Genomic DNA, 26,049 nt, shown 5'->3' with positions numbered 1-26,049 from the left:
GGGGAGGGCGGTAATGGGGGGAGGATGGGGAAGGGAACACCCATATAGAAGGGGAGGGGTTGGGGTTAGGGGGATGTTGGCCCAGAAACCAGGAAAGGGAATAACAATCGAAATGTAAATAAGAAATACCCAAGTTAATAAAGATGAAAAAATTTTTTTCTTAACTGTAAGTAAGGAGTCTTGATGTAGGATAATTCTAGAGTTGGTTTACCCAGTAACTTATTAATGTTCACACTACTTATATTTTTTCACCATTACCATTCTACTAATGAGTGAATTGGCTTCTGACCTCCTGATTAGAGTTGCGACTGGTCCAACAGTTTTCAAGCAACCTTGGATGATCAACTAAACGGAATTGGGTTCCAGCACATTTCTAAATCAGTCATTGACAAAGAAAAAACATTTAACATGGCATTCATGATATTAGGAAATAGTAGTGACAAAGAGTCCACCTTCCTGTAAGTAGCATGATTCATACTGCTATCCACAGTATCTACAGCAATTTACCATGGCATTCATGATATTAGGAAATAGTAGTGACAAAGAGTCCACCTTCCTGTAAGTAGCATGATCCATACTGCTATCCAAGTATCTACAACAAATTGAGGCTCTGCTAGAGTTGAAGAAAGGAGCTAATGAGTGTTATAAAGCAAGGTCATCTTTCATGATAATCAAATAGGAAGTTTTTTTTGAAATTTATGTATCAACCATAAACAGATAATTACTTGGGTATAACATCTTTATCCAATTTGGTTAAAATTGATAGATCAACAGGTACTAAAAGGACAATAAAAACCATCCTTGAAATAATTCGACATAAGATTTAGATATTTCTAAAAGCCTTATTCCTTTACTCTCTTCTCTCTTTTGTGTTCTATTCCTTCAGAGGAAATTGCTAGAAGATCATTGCATGTGATATTTGTGGTGCAAACTTATCAAGAGGAATAGGCATAGGCTTAATAGAGCATTTCATAAAAGTTAGAAAGAGTTACCACAATATGAGTGCTGCACTCACAAAAAAAAAAAAACATGTGATCCAAAAATATGGGGATGGAAATTGGCATTGTTCTTTGTTGAGTGTCTAGTAACAATAGGGCAAAAATTTATCATCTCACCCAGAGATTGTTTAAATTATGACTCAAGAAGTAACAAAAACTTGATGGAGTGCTTTAGCAATTCTATTAATATAGTATTTGGAATTATTATTTTCTAATATTTTTGAGAATTCATATAGCATAAAAATGTGTATTGATCTTATCTACTTTGCTATTTTCCCCAATGCCCTTGACAACCATTGACTTGTCTCCCCACTAAATTCGTGTTCCCCTTTTAATTTTTCTTAGTATTAGTATTTTAAACCATTGAGTCCAATCAGTGCTGTCCACATGGGCATGGGTGTAGAATCATTCACTGTGGTATGGGAAACCTATTAATGTACTCCTTCCTAAAGAAAGATAAATTTCCTTTTTCCATCAGCAAGTCATCAACTGCCAATAGTTCCTCCACTAGAGATAAGACATTGGTAACTCCTCTCTCATCCCTCCTGGCTTAATGTTGTATAGGTAACTTCTGCTCATGTGAGTTCATATGTGCAACATTCAAGTTACATCCAGAAGACTGGGTTACTTTAAAGTATATCCTAAAATCTATTATAAACTATAATAAATACCATGTATATGTATATGTATATGTATATGTATATGTATATGTATATGTATATGTATATGTATATGTATATGTATATGTATATGTATATGTATATGTATATATGCATGCCAGTTGTTATGTAGGGAAACAATGAATTATTCCAGACATAGCTATACAAGCTTAATTTTCTTGTAAACTCTTGTAGAAGTTATGATTCTATGCCGGGCTCACTCTTCTTAATTTAGGCTTGCCTATGCTCATGCCTATGGAATTCTGTAAAGTGTGGAAACCTCACTGAGTTGAATGCCAAGCAAGGTTGAGGAACTCTGTGGTGTGGCATAACCAATGCACACATCAGGACAGTGTTGCAGTTTAAGTGGCTATGGGGTTATTTAAGAGTTTAGGTAGCAATTGTTTAGAGTATGGTGAATACATGTCTGTGGAGTGCTTAGCCAGAAATGGAACATGTATATCATAACCCTTACCTACAAGGCTCAGAAAATACTGCCAAAAATGGGACCAGGAATATTGTGAGAGCTAGAGGTCAGGGAGGACTAGAGTGAAACAGTATCTTCTGGGCATGGCAGGAGCACTATACTTATGAACTCACAACAGCTGTGGCTGCCTGTACAAGACACTGCAATGTAGAGGAGGAGGGGCTCAAAGGCACACCCTTAACTAAGGAGCTATTGATAGTTGACAGTTTCTCAGGGAAAGAGATTCAATTTTCTCTTATGGTGTGATTCTTGGTAGGTCAATCATGCTCCAGGAACAGTCCCACACCCGGAAGAATGAGGATAACACAAATTATAGTCAATGGTTATTTTAAAAAGAAGACGTGTAGTGGGGATGTGGGGATGTAAAAATGTCTCCAAGAAGAGAGAAAGGTACTGAGAGTAAACATGATCAGAATATAATGTTTGTAATTTGCAAAGAATTAATAAATATTTAGTTATTATAGTCTAGGTAAATTAAATAGTAAAAATATACTTAACACAATGCTGTAGTTGAAGTTCAAGGTCAAGGTGCAAATTTTGAACAGGGCTTCTTTTTTGCTGTGTCCCTTCATGGTGAGGGAAAGAAAATACATTTTCTGTCACTTTATACAGATGAATCCCATCTCCAGATACTATCCTGTTAATTCTCTATAGTTCTAGCTGCCTCACAATGGCTTGCCTCCAAATACAGCCTCCACATTTTAAGGTTAGGTCTTCAATATGTGAGTTCTGGAAACTCAAATCCCCAGTCTACAGAAGATGGTAAAGGGTTTGATCAGAAAACAGAGTACTTTGGTGGTTGTATTCTGATTCAAAAATTAAACAACTGCCAGTCTTCTCTGATGCTCCTAAATCAAGGAAATTGAAGTTTTTTTTCTTGTGTGGAGAAATACTAAAAAGCAGTTACCTTCACAACTATTTACTTCAATGATTTTCAGACTTACTGTTGAGGTATAACATGAAAATTTACTGGAATAACTGAGAGATGATTCATTACTTTTATTCTTTGGATAAATATGGACTCATTCTCATTGACTTATTTTCTAGTTTCCATATACTAAATTTATGTTAATAAAACATTACTTTAATAATTAGCATACTCATCTAATTTGTTATTTTTGAATAAATGGTTCAGTGTGAAATTATGGGTCTCATTAAATGTTTCAGGAGTACAATTACAGGAAAAGACATCTATAATACAACCATTCATACAATAGGTGACAGCACACCTCGCTTGGGTTATTTAATTCCTTAATCACATTTTGAGGTGTAGTATTTTGGCTTTAGGAGTTAAGAACATTTTTCATGAGGATTTTATTTATGTCTCGCTTTAGGATACTGCATCACAGTAAGTACTGATGATAACAGGTAAACCTTTAGTAATCTGTAAACTCATATCCTCTACATATGACAGTTGAAATAATATGAAGGGCTACAAGCATCTGCCAGGCTAGACAGTCAATGATCTGAAAGGAACCGTGTTGCTGTTATAGGTTGCACTTTAAAGTGACATCCTTGCTGTCTACTACACTCTGTCCTTTTCTTCTCATGCACTGTTGTTTGGCGGTGAAATTGGTCACTAAGCTCCTTCCTCCTTGTTTTTCTTTTCCTTCATTCTTCCCTTCTTTCCTTCTTTCCTTCTTTCTTTCCTTCCTTCCTTCCCCCCTTCCTTCCTTCCTTCCTTCTAAAAAGATTAATTTATTTTATGTGAGTACAGTCACCGTCTTCAGACACATCAGAGGAGCGCACTGGATCCCATAACAGATGGTTGTGAGCCACCATGTGGTTGCTGGGAACTCAGGACCTCTGGAAGAACAGTCAATGCTCTTAACTATTGAGCCATCTCTCTAGCTTTCCTCTCTGTTTTTCCAAAAGATCTACTTCCCTGTAAGAGCTACACTGTCCTAGACAAGTCAATTTTATTGCCCTTGATTTTCAAAATAGATCTAAAACACATCTTTGGTGTTAAAAAATAATTTTGAAATCAATTTAACACTACCAATTCTGTGGAAACAGTGATTAAAGTTTGAAAAATGAAAACTGATTCTCAAATCTAGGAACTGGTGAGAAAATGTAAATGTTGTTTTTTTCTCTAGTAAATGTGTTGATTTTTGTATAATAATATGTAAGATGAAAAACAGCTATGTTCTTTTCTCAGAAGAGAGTGAATTGTGCTATAGTTGATATCTGTGATTAGTTGCAGATATCATACCTATTATAGTTTCACTTGTACAGGTTTTTGGTATCATAATTTAATAGTTACTAAAATAATATATTAATATATATGTATATATATCATATACACATGTAAGTCAAAAGTATAGAAAATATACTATTGCTATAAGGAAGCAGTTCATCAGCTCCTGTGAACGCCTTCAATATTTGTGATGGTTTGCATATGTTTGGCCCTTTCAATAGTGGGAGTAGCACTATTAGAAGGTGTGACCATGTTGAAGGAAGTGTGTCACTGTCAGGTGGGCTTGCAGACCCTCCTCCTAGCTGCCTGAGGATACTCAGTCTCTTCCTGGCTTCGTTCAGGTGAAGATGTAGAACTTAGCTCCTCCTGCACCATGCCTGCCTGGATGCTGCCATGCTCCTGCCTTGATGATAATGGACTGAACCTCTGAACCTGTAAGCCAGCTCCAATTAAATGTTGTCCTTTATAAAACTTACATTGGTCATGGTGTCTGTTCACAGCAATAAGACCCTAACTAAGACAATACTGAAGGATTATTCTACAGAACACTGTTTGACAGAATTTGAGTGGAAGAAGAGGTAAACTCTGGCTCGGGTCTCCAGAGCTATGAATTTCTTCAAAACAATGCTTGCTACCTGTGAATGCTCACAGATGAATACATGGCCATCAGCAGCCTAAGTGTATTTTATGTATAGCAATGAACTCTGGTGGCATCTCAAGAGTTAAAAACTGGATCAAAAAATAGATATCTTCTAAGTAGTATGACTTTTACAGAAAGGGGCAGATTTGTTTCCGTGGAAGGTATACAGATTTAATAAATTATCCAAAAAGAAATTAAAAAACATACATTCTCAGGGATGGAGAAATGGCTTGGGAGTTTAAGTGCACACATTGTTCTTGTGGAGTACCTGATTCAGTTTTCAGGACTCACTTTGGGTGGCTCACCAGGGTTAGTTACTCCAGCCTCAGGAGGTGTAGTGTCTCCATGGCCACTGCACTCATGTGCACACACCACAACACAAGCAGACACAGACACATATAATAAAAATGAATTTTAAATCTTTTAAAGTGATTTTTAAAAAAGACATTGAGAAAGACTATGCTGAGTGACTGAAAATCTACAGACCCTGGTTTATAATCTTTAAGATTAGAGTTTTAGAGAAGCCTCAGAAAACTGAGGGCAATCAACATTTTACATCTTGACACTACTTTTCTGTTCCCAGTCATTTTTTTCACTTTCATAGACACCAAAATCAAATTACATCATCCTTTCTTTGCCTTTAAAGGCATCTTAGTAAACAGTGCGCTGCTTTGGTTTTATTTTTATGATTCTTGACTCTGGAAAGGACTTTATAAAGTACATGTAAATAAACCAAGGTAGTGATCAAATGTGATTGCACGTTTGAGAGTTTGCCAGACACTCAGGCTGACAAAATTGAGAATCATTTGCTTATTAGGAAGAATCCAGGCCTCCCATCCCCCCTCCTTTTCTTCTTTATAAAAGGCAAAAGAGCTGTTGAAGAGGAAGGTACTCTCCAATTGTAACTCTGGTGCGCCACTCTGTGAAAAGAGCAACCAAACTATGTCTTGCATTTTTTCTTTTCTCTTCATTCATTTATTTATTTATTCAGCTTCCCACCCTCCCAGTTCTTCTCACAAATTCCTCCCTCGTCCCCATTACCTCTCCCCTTCTTTTTTGAGAAGGAGGAATGTCCGTCCCCTCCTAGCTTATCCAGTCCCTGCAGGACTAGGCACATCCTCTCCCACTGAGGCAGACAAAGCAGCCTAGTTCGAGGAACAGGATCCACAAGCATTCAGCAAAGTCAGGACAGACTCCATTCCAGTTGTTGGGGAACCCGCATTAAGACCAAGCTGCAGATCTGCTAAATATGTCTTGAGAGCCTAAGGGTAGCCCATATATGCTCTTTGGTGATTCGGTTTCTGGGACCCAAAGAAGCTAAATAGCACAGGGATGGGGTTGGGGGGTGCAATCTCTAGGATGGGCCAAATATCTGAGATGCCGGAGACTCCAGGGAGTCTATGAGGGTGACTCTAGCTGAGAATCCTAGCAGAGGGAGGATAAAGAGCCTAAAGTGGTCACCTCCTATAGCCAGATAGGACTCCCAGAAGAGGGATAAGGACAGCGACCTACTCACAAAATCTTCCACCCAAATTGGTCCTGCCTCCAAGGAGCTCAGGGACAAAATGGAGCAGAGACCAAAGGAATGGCCAACAAATAACTGACGCAACCTGAGACCCATTCCAAGGGCAAGAACCAACCCTGACACTGTTAATGACATTCAGTTATGCTTACAGGCAGGATCTAGCATAACTGTCCTCTGAGAGGCTCCACTCAGCGGCTGACAGATGCAGAGACCCACAGCCAAACATTAGAAGCAGCCTGGGAAGTCTTGTGGAGGAGTTGGGAAGACCCAGAAGGGATAGGGAGTCCACAAGATGACAGGACCAAGTTTTTATCCACAGTGCTGTATCTGTTAAAAAGTAGGCATGAGGTTGGGGATTTAGCTCAGTGGTAGAGCGCTTGCCTAGCAAGCGCAAGGCCCTGGGTTCGGTCCCCAGCTCTGAAAAAAAGAAAAAAAACGTAGGCATGATATATGCTTGGTATCTACAAGATAATCAGTTTTGTGAGCTAAAAACAAGTATCTCATGGTTTTAAAGGCTATTGACTCCGAAGTTCACACTGTAGACCAGACAAATAGGAACATGCTTTTAAGAACTGTAGGTGGGACAGTATTTTATATGTTTTTCTGTTTCCGATGGTCGTTTAACTTCAATCATTTTATATATTCTGCATTCTTATGAGTAATTTGTGCTTCTTGCTCCTTTCAAATGTACACGCTTTGTGTGTGTGTGAATTTGAGAGAGAAAAGAATGAAAGTACACGCCTAAGTGTGAATGTTTGATTTTTCTTCTGACTTAAAGAAAACACACATATCTAAGTAGCCAAACTCAGTCTTCCTAATAGGAATGTTGCCATTTTCAAAGCCTGTTTTTCTCCAAGCCAGCTTTATTTGTGCCCTCTAGTGGTAGAAGCAGGAATATGTTTGGCAAGCTAGAAATCCCTGGCCAACAACACAAGTCCTCTTTTTGGTACATAATGATTCAGCCCCTTAATGATGATAATGCAAAACATAAATATGCACAGAGAAAAAGTGTATGTAAGTTTGCTCAGCATAATTTTCAAATGCATTGGAATTTCTATTGAAACATGAATTTTGACTCTAGGGCAGCTAAGGTTCTTACGTAGCAGAAGTATGTATTTTTATGAATTTAGTGGTCCATTTGCCCAGCAATTTTCTGATAATTCTTAAAGAAAATATTCACGTTTTCCACAAATGCGTTTTTCTCCCATAAATCAGTTTTATGAGACCCCTTAAATTGCTACTGTCAATCAACATACCATTTACTTCAATCCTATTACAAAGCTGGATGGAATAATTTCATTGACTTTTTTTTAAACCAGTTGTGTTTGCTTCTATACTAGTTCTCTGGCCTATCCAGCCTCTGGTTTATGCCATCCAGGCAGTGTCTGACATGGGCTTCATCTCCTGTCTTGGGTCTCAAATTGGACCAGTTATTGTTAGGCCACCCTCGAAAGTTCTGCACCACCATTATCCAGCACTTGTTGCAGGCAGGACAAATGGTAGGTCAAAGATTTTGTGGCTGAGTCGATGTCCCTGTCCGTTCACTGGAAGCCTTGCATGGTTACATACACATAGACAGGTGCCTAGTCCAATAATCATCAGAGAGGTTTCATCCAGCAACTGATAGGAACAGATGCAGAGACACATAGCCGAACATTAGGCAGAACCTTGAGAACCCCATGGATGACAGGGAGAAAGTCAGAGGGATCAAGAACATTGGGAGAACAAGGCTGACAGAATCAACTAACCAGGGCTAATAGGGGCTCATAGAGACGGAAGTGGCAACCATGAAGCCTGTTAGGGGTATGAGCAAGGTTCTCTGCATATATGTTATGGTCGTGTAGCTTAGTGTTCTTGTGGAAGTCCTAACAGTGGGAGCGGAGGTGTCTCTGACCCTTTTGCCTGTTTAGGGGAACCCTCTGCCCGAATTGAGTCATATAGCCTTGATATGAGGTTTGTGCCAATCTTATAGAATCTTGTTAGACCATGTTCAGTGGAAATCCATGTGAGGCCTGCTTTTTTATGAAAGAAAATGGACAAGTGTAGGGTGTGGGGAGGTGGAGGGTAGCTAGAAGGAGTAGAGGGTGGGGAAACCAGTTGAGATATGATGTATGAGAGAAGAATAAATTAAAAGAAATAATACAAATTTGATACAACAAAATAAAACAAAACCAACAACAACAACAAAAGCTGCAAGTAATTGAAGATTATCTTTCTCAACACACCAAGAATTAATTCTGATAGAAAATGTCCCAGGAATAGTGGATCTTGGCCTCAAGGCCACACTGGATATCTCCTGCCTTAATATCCACTTTTTTCTCCCTTTTAAAGTAACTGCTAGGTATATTGGACGCATCTATTTTCTTGTATGACCAAAGTTAACTGGGCTAAGAATGGACTCCTTATCTAACAAAGCCAATTAGAATCTTACTTTCGGACCTTTGAACCTAAGATGAGATGAGAAAGAAAATAATCTACTGTAAATATAGCAACCCCAGTATCTACGCTACTTTCTGCTCTCCTCTATCTCTCTTTCTTTCTCTCTCTATCTCCATCTGCACCTACTGTTGACTATGTTTACTGCCGGCATTTACAAGATATGTGACATCACACAATAGAAGATAATTTCGATCACCTTTGTCAATCTATGCTGATATTTTTTAAGCCATCAATGGTGGAACCAATACATTCTGAGATTGTCCAGGGTTAACTTGAGCTTTTCATTGTTTTTTAAAAAATAAAATTCACACAAAATATTTCATGCTATGCCATCCATTATTGCCAAATATTTTCACAGCTCAATTTATAGCGGAAAACTCTCGAAGAATTGTTCTACTTGTTAATATGTTAGGTTGTTCATCTCACAAAATTGTGACCTCTTTTTTTTATCCTTATTAAATTGGGTATTTCTTATTTACATTTCAAATGTTATATCCTTTCCCGGTTTCCAGGCCAACATCCCCCTAACCCCTCTCGCTCCCCTTCTACATGGGTGTTCCCCTCTCCGTCCTTCCCCCATAGCAACCCTCCTCCCAACAATCCCAACAATAATCACTGGGGGTTCAGTCTTGGCAGGACCCAGGGCTTCCCCTTCCACTGGTGCCCTTACAAGGCTATTCATTGCTACCTATGAGGTTGGAGCCCAGGGTCAGTCCATGTATAGTCTTTGGGTAGTGGCTTAGACCCTGGAAGCTATGGTTGCTTGGCATTGTTGTTCATATGGGGTCTCAAGCCCCTTCACCTCTTTCAGTCCTTTCTCTGATTCCTTCAACGGGGGTCCTATTCTCAGTTCAGTGGTTTGCTGTTGGCATTCGCCTCTGTATTTGCCATATTCTGACTGTGTCTCTCAGGAGAGAAATATATCCTGTTCCTGTCAGCATGTACTTCTTTGCTTCATCCATCTTACCTAGTTTGGTGGCTGTATATATATGGGCCACATGTAGGGCAGGCTCTGAATGGGCATTTATTCAGACTCTGTTCTGAACTTTGCTTCCGTATCCCCTCCTAAAGTTATCCTTTTTCCCCTTTTAAAGAAGGAGTGAAGCATCAGTATTTTGGTCATCCTTCTTCAGTTTCATGTGTTCTGTGCATCTAGGGTAGTTTGAGCATTTGGGCTAATATCTACTTATCAGTGAGTGCATACCATGTGGGCTTTTCTGTGATTGGGTTACCTCACTCAGGATGATATTTTCCAGTTCCATCCATTTGCCTGTGAATTTCATAAAGTCATTGCTTTTGATAGCTAAGTAGTATTCCATTGTGTAGATGTACCACATTTTCTGTATCCATTCCTCTGTTGAAGGACATCTGGGTTCTTTCCAGCTTCTGGCTATTATAAATAAGGCTGCTATGAATATAGTAGAGTATGTGTCTTTGTTGTATGTTGGAGCATCTTTTGGGTATATGCCCAAGAGAGGTATACCTGGGTCCTCAGGTAGTGGAATGTCCAATATTCTGAGGAACCTCCAGACTGATTTCCAGAATGGTTGTACCAGTCTGCAATCCTACCAACAATGGAAGAGTGTTCCTCTTTCTCTGCATCCTCGCCAGCATCTGCTGTCACCTGAGTTTTTGATCTTAGCCATTCTGACTGGTGTGAGGTGGAATCTTAGGGTTGTTTTCATTTGCATTTCGCTTATGACTAAAGATGTTGAACATTTCTTTAGGTGTTTCTCAGCCATTTGACATTCCTTAGATGTGAATGCTTTGTTTAGCTCTGAATCCCATTTTTTAATAAGGGTTATTTGTCTCCCTGCAGTCTAACTTCTTGAGTTCTTTGTATATTTTGGATATAAGTCCTCTATCAGTTGTAGGATTGGTAAAAATCTTTTCCCAATCTGTTGGTTGCTGTTTTGTTCTAACGACAGTGTCCTTTGCCTTACAGAAGTTTTGCAGTTTTATGAGATCCCATTTGTCGATTCTTGATCTTAGAGCAGAAGCCATTGGTGTTTTGTTCAGGAAATTTTCTCCAGTGCCCATGTGTTCAAGATTCTTCCCCACTTTTTCTTCTATAAGTTTGAGTGTATCTGGTTTGATGTGGAGGTCCTTGATCCACTTGGACTTAAGCTTTGTACAGGGTGATAAGCATGGATCGATCTGCATTCTTCTACATGTTGACTTCCAGTTGAACCAGCACCATTTGCTGAAAATGCTCTTTTTTCCATTGGATGGTTTTGGCTCCTTTGTCAAAAATCAAGTGACCACAGGTATGTAGGTTCATTTCTGGGTCTTCGATTCTATTCCACTGGTCTATCTGCCTGGCTCTGTACCAATACCATGCAGGTTTTTTTTTTTAACACTATTGCTCTGTAATACTTCTTGATGTCAGGGATGGTGATTCCCCCTGAAGTCTTTTTATTGTTGAGGATAGTTTTAGCTATCCTGGGTTATATGTTATTCCAGATGAATTTGCAAATTGTTTTGTCTAACTCTATGAAGAATTGGATTGGAATTTTGATGGGGATTGCATTGAATCTGTAGATTGCTTTAGGTAAAATGACCATTTTTACTATATTAATCCCGCCAATCCGTGAGCATGGGAGGTCTTTCCATCCTCTGAGATCTTCTTCAATTTCATTCTTCAGAGACTTGAAGTTCTTATCATACAAATCTTTCACTTGCTTGGTTAAAGTCACACCAAGGTATTTTATATTACTTGGGACTATTATGAAGGGTGTCATTTCCCTAATTTCTTTCGAGGCTTGTTTCTCTTTTGTGCAGAGGAAGGCTACTGATTTATTTGAGTTAATTTTATACCTAGTCACTTTGCTGAAGGTGTTTATCAGGTTTAGTAGTTCTCGGGTGGAACTTTTGGGATCACTTAAATATACTATCATATCATCTGCAAATAGTGATATTTTGACTTCTTCCTTTCCAATCTGTATCCCTTTGATCTCCTTTTGTTGTCTGATTGCCCTGGCTAGGACTTCAAGAACTATATTGAGTAAGTAGGGAAAGAGTGGGCAGCCTCGTCTAGTCCCTGATTTTAGTGGGATTTCTTCAAGTTTCTCTCCATTTAGTTTAATATTAGCTACTAGTTTGCTGTATATGGCTTTTACTATGTTTAGGTATGGGTCTTGAATTCCTGTTCTTTCCAGTACTTTTATCATGAAGGGGTGTTAAATTTTGTCAAATGCTTTCTCAGCAACTAGTGAAATGATCATGTGGTTTTTATCTTTCAGTTTGTTTATATAGTGGATTATGTTGATGGTTTTCCATATATTAAACCATCCCTGCATGCCTGGGATGAAGCCTTCTTGATCATGATTCATGATTATTTTGATGTGTTCTTGGATTCGGTTTGTAAGAATTTTATTGAGTACTTTTGCGTCAATATTCATAAGGGAAATTGGTCTGAAGTTCACTTTGTGTGGTTTAGGTATAAGAGTAATTGTGGCTTCATAGAAGGAATTCAGTAGTGCTCCATCGGTTTCAATTTTGTGGAATAGTTTGGATTGTATTGGTATGAGGTCATCTATGTAGGTCTGATAGAATTCTGCACTGAACCCATCTGGACCTGGGCTCTTTGTGGTTGGGAGACTTTTAATGACTGCTTCTATTTCTTTAGGAGTTATGGGGTTGTTAAAATGGTTTACCTGTTGCTGATTTAACTTCAGTACCTGGTATCTGTCTAGGAAATTGTCCATTTCCTTCAGATTTTCCAGCTTTGTTGAATATAGGCTTTTGTAGTAGGATCTGATGATTTTTTGAATTTCCTCTGATTCTGTTGTTATGTCTCCCTTTTCATTTCTGATTTTGTTAATCTCTGTGTCCCCTGGTTAGTCTGGCTAAGTGTTTATCTATCTTGTTGATTTTCTCAAAGAACCAGCTTTTGGTTCTGTTGATTTTTGTATAGTCCTTTTTGTTTCTACTTGGTTGATTTCAACTCTGAATTTGATTATTTCCTGCCTTCTACCCCTCCTGGGTGTATTTGCTTCTTTTTTTTCTAAAACTTTTAGGTATGCTGTTAAGCTACTGATATATGCTCTCTCCTGTTTCTTTCTGCAGGCTCTCAGAGCTATGAGTTTTCCTCTTAGCACAGCTTTCATTATGTCTCATTTGTTTGGGTATGTTGTACCTTCATTTTCATTAAATTCTAAGAAGTCTTTAATTTCTTTCTTTGTTTCTTCCTTGACCAGGTTATCATTGAGTAGAGCTTTGTTCAACTTCCATGTATATGTTGGCGTTATTTCCTTATTGTTATTGAAGAACAGCTTTAGTCCAAGGTGGTCTGATAGGACACATGGGATTATTTCTATCTTTCTGTATCTGTTGAGGCCTGTTTTGTGCCCGAATATATGGTCAAATTTGGAGAAAGTACCATGAGGTGGTGAGAAGAAGGTATATCCTTTTGTTTTAGGATAGAATGTTCTATATATATATCTGTTAAGACCATTTGGTTCCTAACTTCTGTTAGTTTGTCTATGTCTCTATTTAATTTCTGTTTCCATGATCTGTCCATTGATGAGAGTTGGGTGTTGAAATCTCCTACTATTATTGTATGAGGTGTAATGTGTGCGTTGAGCTTTATTAAGGTTTCTTTTGTGTATATAGGTGCCCTTGTATTTGGAGCATAGATATTTAGGATTAAAAATTCATCATGGTGGATTTTTCCTTTGATGAATATGAAGTGTCCTTCCTTATCTTTTTTGATGACTTTTGGTTGAAAATCGATTTTATTCGATATTAGAATGGCTACTCCAGCTTGCTTCTTCAGGCCATTTGCTTAGAAATTTGTTTTTCAGACTTTTACTTTGAGATAGTGTCTGTCTTTGTCTCTGAGGTGTGCTTCCTGTAGGCAACAAAATGCTGGGTCCTCATTATGTGTCCAGTTTGTTAATCTGTGTCTTTTTATTGGGGAATTGAGTCCTTTGATTTGAGAGATATTAAGGAATAGTGATAGTTGCTTCCTGTTATCTTCTTATTTGGAGGTGGGATTATGCTTTTGAGCTTCTCTTCTCTTTGCTTTGTTGCTAAATGATTAGTTTCTTGCTTTGTCTAGGGTTTATCTTGTCTCCTTGTGTTGGGCTTTACCATTTATTATCCTTTGTAGGACTGGATTTGTAGAAAGATACTGTATTAATTTGGTTTTGTCATAGACTATCTTGGCTTCTGCATCTATGTTAATTGAGAGTTTTGCTGGATACAGTAACCTGGGCTGGTATTTGTGTTCTCTTAGGGTCTATATGACATCTGCCTAGGATCTTCTGACTTCCATAGTCTCTGGTGAGAAGTCTGGTGTATTTCTGATAGGTCTGCCTTTATATGTTACTTGACCTTTTTCCCTTACTGCTTTTAATATTCTTTGTTTTGTGCATTTGGTGTTTTGACTATTATGTGATGGAAGGAGTTTCTTTTCTGGTCCAATCTATTTGGAGTTCTGTAGGCTTCTTGTATGTTTATGGGCATCTCTTTCTTTAGGTTAGGGAAGTTTACTTCTATAATTTTGTTGAAGATATTTACTGGTCCTTTGAGTTGGGAGTCTTCACTCTCTCCTATACCTATTATCCTTAAGTTTGATCTTCTCATTGTGTCCTGATTTCCTGTATGTTTTGGGCCAGTAGCTTTTTCTGTTTTACATTATCTTTGACCGTTGTGTTGATGGTTTCTATGGAAACTTCTCCTGATATTCTCTCTTCTATCTCTTGTATTCTGTTGGTGATGCTTGTACTTCCGGCTCCTTGTCTCTCCCTTTGGTTTTCTTTATTCAAGGTTGTCTACCTTTGTGCTTTCTTTATTGTTTCTATTTCCATTTTCAATTCCTTCACCTGTTTGTGTTTTCCTGTAATTCTTTCAGGGATTTTTGTGTTTCCTCTCTAAGGGCTTCTACTTGTTTACTTCTGTTTTCCTGCCTTTCTCTAAGGGAGTTCTTTATGTCTTTCTTAAAGTCCTCCATAATCATGATCAAATGTGATTTAAAATCTAGATCTTGCTTTTCTTGTGTATTTGGATATTCAGTGTTTGCTTTGGTGGGAGAATTGGGCTCTGATGATGCCATGTAGTCTTGATTTCTGTTCCTTGGGTTTCTGTGCTTGCCTCTCGCCATCAGGTTGTCTCTGGTGTTACCTTGTTCTGCTATTTCTGACAGTGGCTAGAACATCCTATAGGCCTGTGTGTCAGGAGTGCTATAGACTCGTTTTCCTGTTTTTTTTTTTTCAGCCAGTTATGGGAACAGAGTGTTCTGCTTTCAGGCGTGTAGTCATTCTTCTCCACTGGCTTTCAGCTGTTCCTGTGGGCATGTGTCCTGAGTCCACCAGGCAGATCACTTGGAGCAGACAGGTTGGTCCTACCTCTGGTCTTGGGCTTGAAGTCGCTCCTCAGGGCTGGGTTTCAGCTCTCTCTGAGGGCAGCCACCAGAAGGCCCTGCCCCTACTTCTGGGTCCCTGTGTGCAGAGGGCCCTCATGGCGCTAGGTGTTTTCCTCTAGAGTCAGAAATGTGGGCAGAGGATGTAGATCGCTCCTGAGAGACACAGCCAGAATACAGCAAATACAGAGGCGAATGCCAACAGCAAACCACTGAACTGAGAATAGGACCCCCGTTGAAGGAATCAGAGAAAGAACTAGAAGAGCTTGAAGGGGCTTGAGACCCCATATGTACAACAATGCCAAGCAACCAGAGCTTCCAGGGACTAAGCCACTACCTAAAGACTATACATGGACTGACCCTGGACTCTGACCTCATAGGTAGCAATGAATATCCTAGTAAGAGCACCAGTGGAAGGGGAAGTCCTGGGTCCTGCTAAGACTGAACCCCCAGTGAACTAGACTGTTGGGGGGAGGGCGGCAATGGGGGGAGGGTTGGGAGGAGAACACCCATAAGGAAGGGGAAGGGGGAGGGGGATGTTTGCCCGGAAACCAAAGAATTATTATTAAGTATTAAATAAATAAAAAAAAAAGACTATGAAAGTCTAAGATAGTCTGGAAGGCTACTCTGAACAATATAGCAGTAAAAAAAAAGAAATTCTCTCATGAATAAATTTTTAAGGAAACTGTTAGACTATATATATATTGCATTTTGAATATTCTATGTCAGATAGTATCATATAATGGCTTTGAATATATTTCTTAATAATTTACTCTTTAATACTTTGTTATTTACTATGTTTCAATTCCAAACAATATCCTGTATGTTTTGAAACATAATTTAGTACTTTAGAATTAGAAATAGGATCCTGATGGCTCAGTGGTTAAGAGTGCTAACTGTTCTTCCAGATGTCCTGAGTTCACTCTCCAGCAACCACATGGAGGTTCGCAAATATCTGTAATTGGCTCTGATGCCTTCTTCTGGTATGTCAGAAGATAGTGACAGTATACTCACATATATAAAATAAATAAATCTTTAAAAAAACAAATAGGATCCTAAGTTATGGATAGTGTTAATTATGTGCTGATATTTTATGGTACTAAAAGGTATAAATATAAAAGGTGAATGAAATATCTTGATGTATTATTTGATTCTTAAAATACACAATATGATTAAGATATTGGGTACTTAAAAATTTTTAAATAGGGCTGGAGAGATGGCTCAACAGTAACAAACATTGCCTGTTCTTTCAGAGGTCCTATGTTCAATTCCCAGAAACCACATGATGGCTCACAACTATCTGATGTCCCCTTCTGGTGTGTCTGAAGACAGCTACAATGTACTCATATACATGAAATAAACAAAATAAATCTTTAAACTTTTTTAAATAATAAAATTTAAGGAGAATGTGTTATGGATTACATATGTGGTTCAAGTCATGGGTTTTTGTTTCTGTGCAATTAGAACTCTAATTCTATTGTATAATACAGAGTCTTACTCTCTAGGACTGTAATCTAGCTCATGGATGACATTCAGACATAAAACAATCTATGGATTTTTACAAATACAATAAATTATTATATCAGAGCAAAAAAAAAGAAAAAAAAAAAAGAAATGTGGGCAGAGAGTAGTCTCCTCTGGTTTCCCACTCATGTCTGCCCCTCTGAAGTTCTAGCCCTCCCTATCATGGGATTTGGGTGCAGGGAGCTGTTTGACTGGGTCTCTTCAGATCCGGGCGCAGTCTGAACTGCTGGGCTCCTGCAATTTGACTGTCCCTATCTTCCTGTTCTCAGAGGCCCTGTACAGTTTCCTCTTGGGCCAGGGATGTGGATAAAGGTGGGCAGAAGTGGCAGTCTCTCTTCCCCTGCAGTCTCAGGATTGCTCACAGGTCTGGGCAATGAGATCTCTCTCCCACAGGGTTTGGGAGCAGGGAGCTGTGGGCCGAGATCAGTGAGGTTCGTGACCTCTTTTATCTTCTTTCTGAAGAGTTTTTTAGTTTCTACTATTTCATACATTCCTTTTCAGAAGCATCATCTCTTATATACTTTTCTTTGTTCTAGCTCCTCACTTTCTTTTATGGGAACCAGATAATGTTAAACTATAAAGAAGTCAGAGAACACTCTAAACGTCTGCTTTTAAAAAGGCCTCAAGGACACATAGATACATCGCATAGATGCAGCACACACAACCTGAATGTCAAAGGAATTCCATATATTGGGGCAATAAGAAATATGACTTTCATCTTACAGTGTGCATAGTCATCAATAATTTAGAAACAAGTGGCACTCAGGAAAAGTGTAGGTTTTAAATTTGGTCATAGATCTCAAAGTATCTACATAGTGAGAATGAATACCGGGAGCAGTTATTTCATTGTGTAGAAGATAATAACAATTATTTGTGTAAGCTGCTAACCACTTAGGAATAGCTTTCATAGTGTACAATAAATGTTTAGCTAGAGTAATAAGCCATTACATTCATGACCAGAGATTAACACCCTTAGACATATAACCAGCTACTTCTCCTTAGAAACAAGCAACATCTCTCTATTCTGTTCAATGTGCGGAAGGTCTGGCTCACACTTGAGAGGTTGTAGAATCCTCCTCACAACTCCAGCTCTCTCTAGAGATCACTACCACTGTTGTCACTCCAGATCTTGACAGCAGGCATTCACCTATGCACTGCGTTTTCCATGGAAATGTGGACTCTATCCTTTTCCTGACATCACAATAGATGATGAGAAATTACAGCAGACTGAAAGGATAATGGGGCAGAGTGCCACACAGAGGCTAGCGTACAGTTTTATTTGGCTTTACCCCTCACCTCACATCTTGACTTTATCTGGAAAGGGACATCCCACTTTGCTATGAAGATTTCCGTTCATCAGAGTCCAGGTCAAACTAAAATTCCAAGGCCAGGCTGTTTTTCTCTCCTATCACCTTAGACAAAGGCCATTCTCCTAAGTTACCATCTCCTATCTCTGGAGCCATTTAGCTGCTTGTATTCTAATGCTAATTATGTTAGCCCAAAAACTGTTTGCACAAGTACTTCTTTATGTAGCTTCTAGACACTTGCCCCCAGTTGGTTTTGATTGGTCAATAAAAGAGCCAACAGCCAATAGCTGGATAAGACATTCTGGCAGTATTTTAGGATTCCCTGATGTGGGAAGAGGAAGAGGAAGAAGAGAGATTCACTATGCTGGAAGAATGTGGAATAGAGGAGAGATGCCATGCTGAGAACAGTAGAGGACAGAGAGGCGTAGCTGCCATGTGAAGGGAGCCAGGAGAGCATGGCCAAGATGGCTGCCCAACTGGGTCCAGGACAGCCAAGATAGAATGCAAATTTATTAAGTAGTAGCTCAGAATTATTGACTGGAGGTAGTGGAGGTTAGGCAGTGCCCTGGCTATTGTGCTGTGTAGGGCATATAAAATATGAAGGCTGGGTGTGTGTCTTTCATTCAGAAATATAAACCATTGAGGTGGGCAGTGAACCAGTCATCAGGCTTTATTTATTAATTGTTTTAATTCTACAGACTCATATCGTTTGTTGTTTGCTATGGGACCATCAAAAAACATCATCCACTTAAAGGGAATGACTTATCTGATGGCTCTCAGACAATGACACATCTGGGATATTAACACTGCACAAGTAGCTTGAGTTACAAGAAACTTAGGTTCATTATTTTCCACTGATGTCTCTTCTAGTTTTAAAATGTTGGTGTCTCATTATTTGAAGACACAGCAAATACAACTAAATGCCTTGGCTGTGTCTTACTTGAGTATTGTGAAAGAATCCAATTTTGCCGTGTTTAGACAAATTGTCTCCAGTTACACTTTTTTTCTCAGAAAATTTTGCTTATCCAGAGTATGTCTCCAGAGGAAAATTAATTTTATAAAGACAGGAAACACTCCTTAGTCATAGATTTTGGCTTTTAACCTTTGTCAAATGTCTCAGTGTTTCTGATGGACATCATTGAAGAGGGGTGATTGCAGTATAAATACACTATGACCACTGAGGGGAAAGTCAAAACCAATTTTATTAAAAGTATCTGGAAAACAGTTGGTGCTGAAGGGTCATGTGATTGTGTAACACACAGTAAATCAGTGAGCACTAAGGCCACATTAGCACCCCAAACTTGGCATAGTTTAGAGGTCACTTCATTGACACTTCTAAAATACAATGGGCAGAATTACCTCATTTTAGAGTCTTGTAACTGTTACATAGTTTGTTAAGTGTTGACTAAATGACATAGTATTCTGGATTTCATCATTTCTTTGTTTAAAAGTGCTGTTCTGGCCCACTAGGGACACATGGCAGACAGGAAGAGAAGGACTGGTTCTGTGTGTGTGTGTGTGTGTGTGTGTGTGTGTGTGTGCGCGCGTGCGTGCATGCACATGCAATAAACCACATATCTGCACAAGTTGAGATGACAGATATGGGGATAGGTGTTTTTATTCTTTTCTATCTATAAGTGGTAAATATTAATTTAATATGAATTGCGTTTACTTTGTTTTATATCATGTATTCAAGCCTGTATTATTTTATAAGTCCCAGGGCATTTTAAATTGTAATTTATTTATTTATTTATTTATTTATATTTAAAATTTATATATATTACTTATTTTGTGGGCTGTTTTATAGCCAAACATGGTTCTTATGTTGGTCCTAGGAGATATTTCTTTTTTTTTCTATCTTATTAACTTGAGTATTTCTTATTTACATTTCGATTATTATTCCCCTTCCCGGTTTCCGGGCCAACATCCCCCTAACCCCTCCCCCTCTCCTTCTATATGGGCTTCCCCTCCCCATCCTCCCCCAATTACCACCCTCCCCACAACAATCACGTTCACTAGGTGTTCAGTCTTGGCAGGACCAAGGGCTTCCCTAGGAGATATTTCTAAGAAGTCCATTCTGGTTGCTATAGTGCTTTTTTTAATTAGATAATTTTGCATAGGGAACCCACTTTAAAAGGAATGCTGTGTGTGGATATGTAGAAGCTCACTACTTTTCAATAGATTTTGTTTATGTGGGAGCATACTATTTTAATAGATTTTGTTTTTGTTGTTGCTAATATGGGGAGAGAACAGTACAGCAGTTGCGAGCTCAAGCTTGTAAGAACAGTACCTCACGTCAGCTTCTTTCTCTGCTACTTAAGGATGATCTTGTATCCTTACAAAATAGGATGCCCCCCCCAAAAAAACCTGTCCTTTAATTTCCTTATCTGCCCAATAAATATTATGATGATAATGCTACATCTTTCACAAAATGGTAATGAGGATTATGTGACAAGACATATAATACCTAAACAAAAGTTAACTTATTATATATATTAAATATATAATAAATGTAAGCTATCAGTTTTTCACTCCAGAAATGAATGGCATTATTATGGTTAGGAATAGAATAACATTTTCTCACTGGATAAGTTACTTGTCACTAAGCCTAAGACCTTAATTCCATCTTCAGGGGCTACATGTGGAAGAACTGTCCCCCACCCTTCATGTATGTGCATCTTTCTCTGTCTCTGTCTTTCTGTCTTCCTCACTCAAAAAATCTTTTCAAAAGGACATAATGGTTGAATTTAAAAGTCTATTCAGAGCCTGCCCCACATGTGGCCCATACATATACAGCCACCCAATTAGACAAGATGGATGAAGCAAAGAAGTGCAGACCGACAGGAGCCGGATGTAGATCTCTCCTGAGAGACACAGCCAGAATACAGCAAATATAGAGGCGAATGCCAGCAGCAAACCACTGAACTGAGAATAGGACCCCCGTTGAAGGAATCAGAGAAAGAACCGGAAGAGCTTGAAGGGGCTCGAGACCCCAAAAGTACAACAATGCCAAGCAACCAGAGCTTCCAGGGACTAAGCCACTACCTAAAGACTATACATGGACTGACCCTGGACTCTGACCTCATAGGTAGCAATGAATATCCTAGTAAGAGCACCAGTGGAAGGGGAAGCCCTGGGTCCTGCTAAGACTGAACCCCCAGTGAACTAGTCTATGGGGGGAGGGCGGCAATGGGGGGAGGGTTGGGAGGGGAACACCCATAAGGAAGGGGAGGGGGGAGGGGGATGTTTGCCCGGAAACCGGGAAAGGGAATAACACTCGAAATGTATATAAGAAATACTCAAGTTAATAAAAAAAAAAAAGTCTATCATTGTCGGAAGAGTTCTGGGTAAGACATATTTTCTGTTTTGAAATATTGCTTCATCCCATTGAAATATTCTCCATATCTTCAAAACAGAGAAGCTGAGGCATCTAAATCATGTAAAGATGCAGACATTTTTAAATCTCACTGGAATTAAGCTTAAAGTCCCACATGTAGACAAATTCTATTTATAGCCAGTCTTCCAGATGTCACTCACTGGGTTCCAGAGTCTCATCCAAAGTCCTGATTCTTGTTCATTTTAACTCTTTGAATGTTACTTTTAATAGAAACACAAACTCAGACATTTCTAAAAAAAAAGCCAAAACTTAACAAGATAACATTTTTTTTTATTTATTTATTTTTTATTAACTTGAGTATTTCTTATATACATTTCGAGTGTTATTCCCTTTCCCGGTTTCCGGGCAAACATCCCCCTCCCCCCTCCCCTTCCTTATGGGTGTTCCCCTCCCAACCCTCCCCCTATTGCCGCCCTCCCCCCCCCACAGTCTAGTTCACTGGGGGTTCAGTCTTAGCAGGACCCAGGGCTTCCCCTTCCACTGGTGCTCTTACTAGGATATCCATTGCTACCTATGGGGTCAGAGTCCAGGGTCAGTCCATGTATAGTCTTTAGGTAGTGGCTTAGTCCCTGGAAGCTCTGGTTGCTTGGCATTGTTGTACTTTTGGGGTCTCGAGCCCCTTCAAGCTCTTCCAGTTCTTTCTCTGATTCCTTCAATAGGGGACCTATTCTCAGTTCAGTGGTTTGCTGCTGGCATTCGCCTCTGTATTTGCTGTATTCTGGCTGTGTCTCTCAGGAGCGATCTACATCCGGCTCCTGTCGGTCTGCACTTCTTTGCTTCATCCATCTTGTCTAATTGGGTGGCTGTATATGTATGGGCCACATGTGGGGCAGGCTCTGAATGGGTGTTCCTTCAGTCTCTGTTTTAATCTTTGCCTCTCCCTACAAGATAACATTTTTAATACTAATAATAATTTTCCTGTAATTGTGGTATTTGCTGGTGTGTGGTGGAGACTAAGTACTTTTGGGCTTTTTTTCCAGTGCAAAGGGAAAAATGTTTGTCTAAATGAGCTGATCCTGGATTTTCCATAGGTCAGGGAAATACCAGGATCATCAAAAAACTGACACGTTTTCCTAATGTGTGTGTGGAGACTTCCAGGGAGACTTTGTAGTTTAAAGAAAGACCCTAATGGTATTTTAAAAAGGTTTCTTCTTAAAAATCTAGAGAATCACCATTAAAACATGTACCGATGGGAATCTTTGTTAAATTTAATTTAAAAAAAACCACAAAAACCTTGAGTTAGCCACTTTACAAATCAATAGTTTACGATCAATAGTTTCAAACTTCTCTAGTTCAAGGTGCCATTTCACCTGTCATTAATGGATGTTCAGCACCACAATCGGTAAGTCCAGATTGACTGTCACTATGAAGAAACCTGTGAGTTTGAGTTTACTCTGGAATTTTTCCTCAATTTTCATGCCAAGATGACTAAGATAATTAAGTTTATTGTGTGCAAAGATCCAAGCCCTAATAAACTAAAATATTTGATATTCATAATTGTTTTTGCTAATAACACTCATGCAGTTGAAGCGTTTACTTGTGTGAGTGAGGCTGGATACCAATCACAACACGGAGTTTCATGGACTAAGTCCTTCTAGTCCAAGGGTACAAGGGCAAAGTATTCCTGTTCTATTCTTTTAAGCACCTTGAGGAAGAATTCACAGAACTTCTCTCAGGAAATGTTGCCTGAGTTTCTAAGCATGCGTGTGAGGGGTGGAATACTCAACTTGTAGTCTATATTGCACAAAAGTTTACAAAATAAATTTTAAAAGGAACTAAGAAGGCATGAAATTTAGGACTGAAGTCACTCAGATCACCACTAAATGCTGTTCTCTACCAGGACTTGTGACCAACTGTAGAGTGCATGGCATCTTCATTTTTGTTGTTTTTGCTGTTTAGGGCACAACGTCATCAGCCTAGCATCTTGTCCAAAGCATACACAAGGCATATGTCCCTTAATGTGTCATCCTGTGTAAGAGGAAGACAAATGACAAGAAAAATGAAAACTCTTTTAGATTATTGCTTTTGCTTTTATTTTAGATATTTGCTGAATTTGTGTGTTTCTATAAGAAAGAAGTGAAAAGAAGCAAAGTGTAGTGTAGCAAATTGTACCAGAATACGACACAAGAAAACATGCCAACATTCCCCTACCAAGCACACAAACCAGGCTCCTAATATAGCATTGATCTCTTCGGAATAAAGACTAGGGAATTTAGAGCCAAGCAGTCCATGGCCACTCTGTTGTCGACAAATAGAAGCCAAAAGCATGCTTGAGGGGGATGTTTGCCCGGAAACCGGGAAAGGGAATAACACTCGAAATGTATATAAGAAATACTCAAGTTAATAAAAAAATATACATTCTGGATCCACCACGCTTTCATAAATGGATATAAAACTGGAAAAAAAAAGAAGTGCCAATGAAGCTGCTTGCTAAGCGATACCCCTTATGGAAGTGAATTGTCAATTAAAGACTAACTGATCAAAAACACTAGGACTGAATTAACTACATTTTCACCTGACTTTGTTATTAAACACTGCAATGAGTGTTTTCTACATTCTTAGCAAATAACACTTTCTCAATCTCCATGTGTAAATATCTTTTAGCTCATGTATTATTTTTTGTAGAAGATATTTTATCACATGTAGTATTTTATAAAATACATATATACAATTTATCTAGGTCTATATAGCATATATATTTGGAACGTAGCTGTGCTGCATATGTTAGTGTATATACACAGACAGGTAAGCAGGCACATATTATAAAGAATTGATGTGACATTATCTGAATGACAGCCCACTTCAGTGACATTTTTTTGTTTTTACATTCCATATTCTTTCCTCTCCTGGTCCACCTCCCCTCCAAGAGGGTTCCACATCCCATTCCTCCTCTCCCCCTCTCCTCCACTCCCCTCTCCTGTCTCCACAGGAATATCCTCAGCCCACCCATTTTTAAAAGGCTACATTTTTTTTACAACATAAGCAACCACATTCTTGTTTAACTGAGAGAAACAACTTTTACTTGGTCATAAATAACTCCAAATTTATGTAGTTCATGATTACAGAACTATTTGAAATAGCTTCTAGATCAAATGTAGCAGAGATATAAAATCACAATAGTAAAAATAATTAATTTAGAATAACTTTTCTGGTAAAATATCATGGTTATGTGTTAGCTGGAAATTGTTGATGAAAAATAAATATGCCAAGGGTGGAAAATGGCCAGAAATTCATTACTTTTCTAATAATAAAGGTTAGCTTTGGTGTTGATGGGTTTTAAGGCATATATTTCAAAGTTCTCTGCTGTCTGTGTTTGCAGGGATCAAGGAAGTTGCTGAAATGCCTTTATTCAGGTGAACGAAACACCTGAAAATCTCTTGAAAAGTTCTACAGAATGTTAACTAGTCCATTTTAGATTTAAACACTGGAGAAGTAATATCCTCCAAAGTTAAAAAAAAATCTGCTTTTAAAAATGATATCTGCTTATAATTTTTCTCTTATTTTATTAATTAAAATTATTTGGCCTGCACTAGGATATGGAGTGATTTTTTTCAGTGCATTTAATGCATCAGGATCAAGTCAGGGCATTTAAAATAAAGACACCCTCATTGTCTGTGTGCCCTCATTTGTTTGCCATCTGCTTCCTTAGTTTAGACCTCCAATTGAGTTAATGACACTTCCAGTTGAATACATTATGCTAGAAATTATCATTTAAGGTTCCAAATTTCAGAGTTCTCTCTCTTATGCTTATTTTTTAAATACATATTACATGTCTTAAGATGTAGAAGTATATAGCGTTTTGTATATAGCCCTAAAATGATAAAAGTCCTGCATTCTATAAAGGTGTGCTGTTCCTTTTCCTTTGGTATTATGTATCTGTGGTCTCCATTTGTTGCCTCTCTCTGATGCATGTGCTCCCTTGCAGTGTATTAACAATATAACAAAACCCCTTTCTTGATTCCCTGTCTTCTGAGTTTCATCCAAATAAGTGAGAAAGATTGCCTAGACCAATGTCCCTGAGATATGTTCTGGTTGATCTGGTTGAGAGCATCTCTAGGATATATTCCTGTGGGCATCTATCAGCTTTACAGCACAATGTGTCAACTGTTCAGATAAGCAGAACTTTAGGCTTTAACATTTCATTTCCTGCTGCTTTGAGAACCAGTTTACGAAGAGGCAATGAGAAAATTCGTAATTATGTGGCAATGCCTGAAACGCATTAGTTGCAGAATTTTATTCTTGCTTTCAGTAGATTTTGAGTTGCCCACTTAAAATGAATTGGCTACTCAATCTATAGCTTTGCTATGAATTTGTTCACTTGGTAGACGTTCTTTCTAAACAAGCAGAAAAAGAAGCCATTCAAAATTTATTGCCATTAGGTCATATGTATCCTTCCTGTAGACTTTCAGAGAAAAACCTTGAAGCATTTCTTCTGTAATTATAACTTGTTGATATAGTGGGGTTCATATCTGAGGCTTATAAGTACATGCCTTTCACTACAGAAGCATAGAC

General features: G+C 38.6%; 1 protein-coding gene and 1 long non-coding RNA gene across 11 annotated transcripts in view; one reads left to right on the top strand and one right to left on the bottom strand.

The window, feature by feature from the left end:
* Positions 1-17,999, bottom strand: part of LOC120097183 (uncharacterized) — a 67,563-nt gene extending 49,564 nt beyond the window's left edge. For 3 of the 4 annotated variants that reach the window (XR_010058247.1, XR_010058246.1, XR_005494422.2), the window contains exons 1-3: positions 17,887-17,999; positions 2,643-2,710; positions 290-373 (exon numbers count right to left, since the gene is read on the bottom strand). This is a non-coding gene — a long non-coding RNA (uncharacterized LOC120097183). The remainder of the gene's footprint in view (positions 1-289; positions 374-2,642; positions 2,711-17,886) is intronic. The other variant, XR_010058248.1, reaches the window with a different exon arrangement.
* Fgf14 (fibroblast growth factor 14) overlaps positions 1-26,049 on the top strand; it is a 643,687-nt gene that overhangs the window by 224,942 nt on the left and 392,696 nt on the right. Inside the window, exons 1-2 of one of the 7 annotated variants that reach the window (XM_063274613.1) lie at positions 71-14,717; positions 15,169-15,284. The exons of 4 other annotated variants lie outside the window; for them this stretch is intronic. The gene's annotated coding sequence lies outside the window, so the exon portion shown is untranslated. Of the gene's footprint in view, positions 1-70; positions 15,285-26,049 lie in introns of those variants that run through there. 2 more of the 7 variants (XM_063274611.1, XM_063274612.1) reach the window with 2 other exon arrangements.

Source organism: Rattus norvegicus, chromosome 15, assembly GCF_036323735.1.
Source record: "Rattus norvegicus strain BN/NHsdMcwi chromosome 15, GRCr8, whole genome shotgun sequence".
Taxonomy (NCBI): Eukaryota; Metazoa; Chordata; class Mammalia; order Rodentia; family Muridae; genus Rattus; species Rattus norvegicus.
The sequence above is the reverse complement of the archived record's forward strand: the minus strand, read 5'-3'. Positions and strand labels throughout refer to the sequence as shown.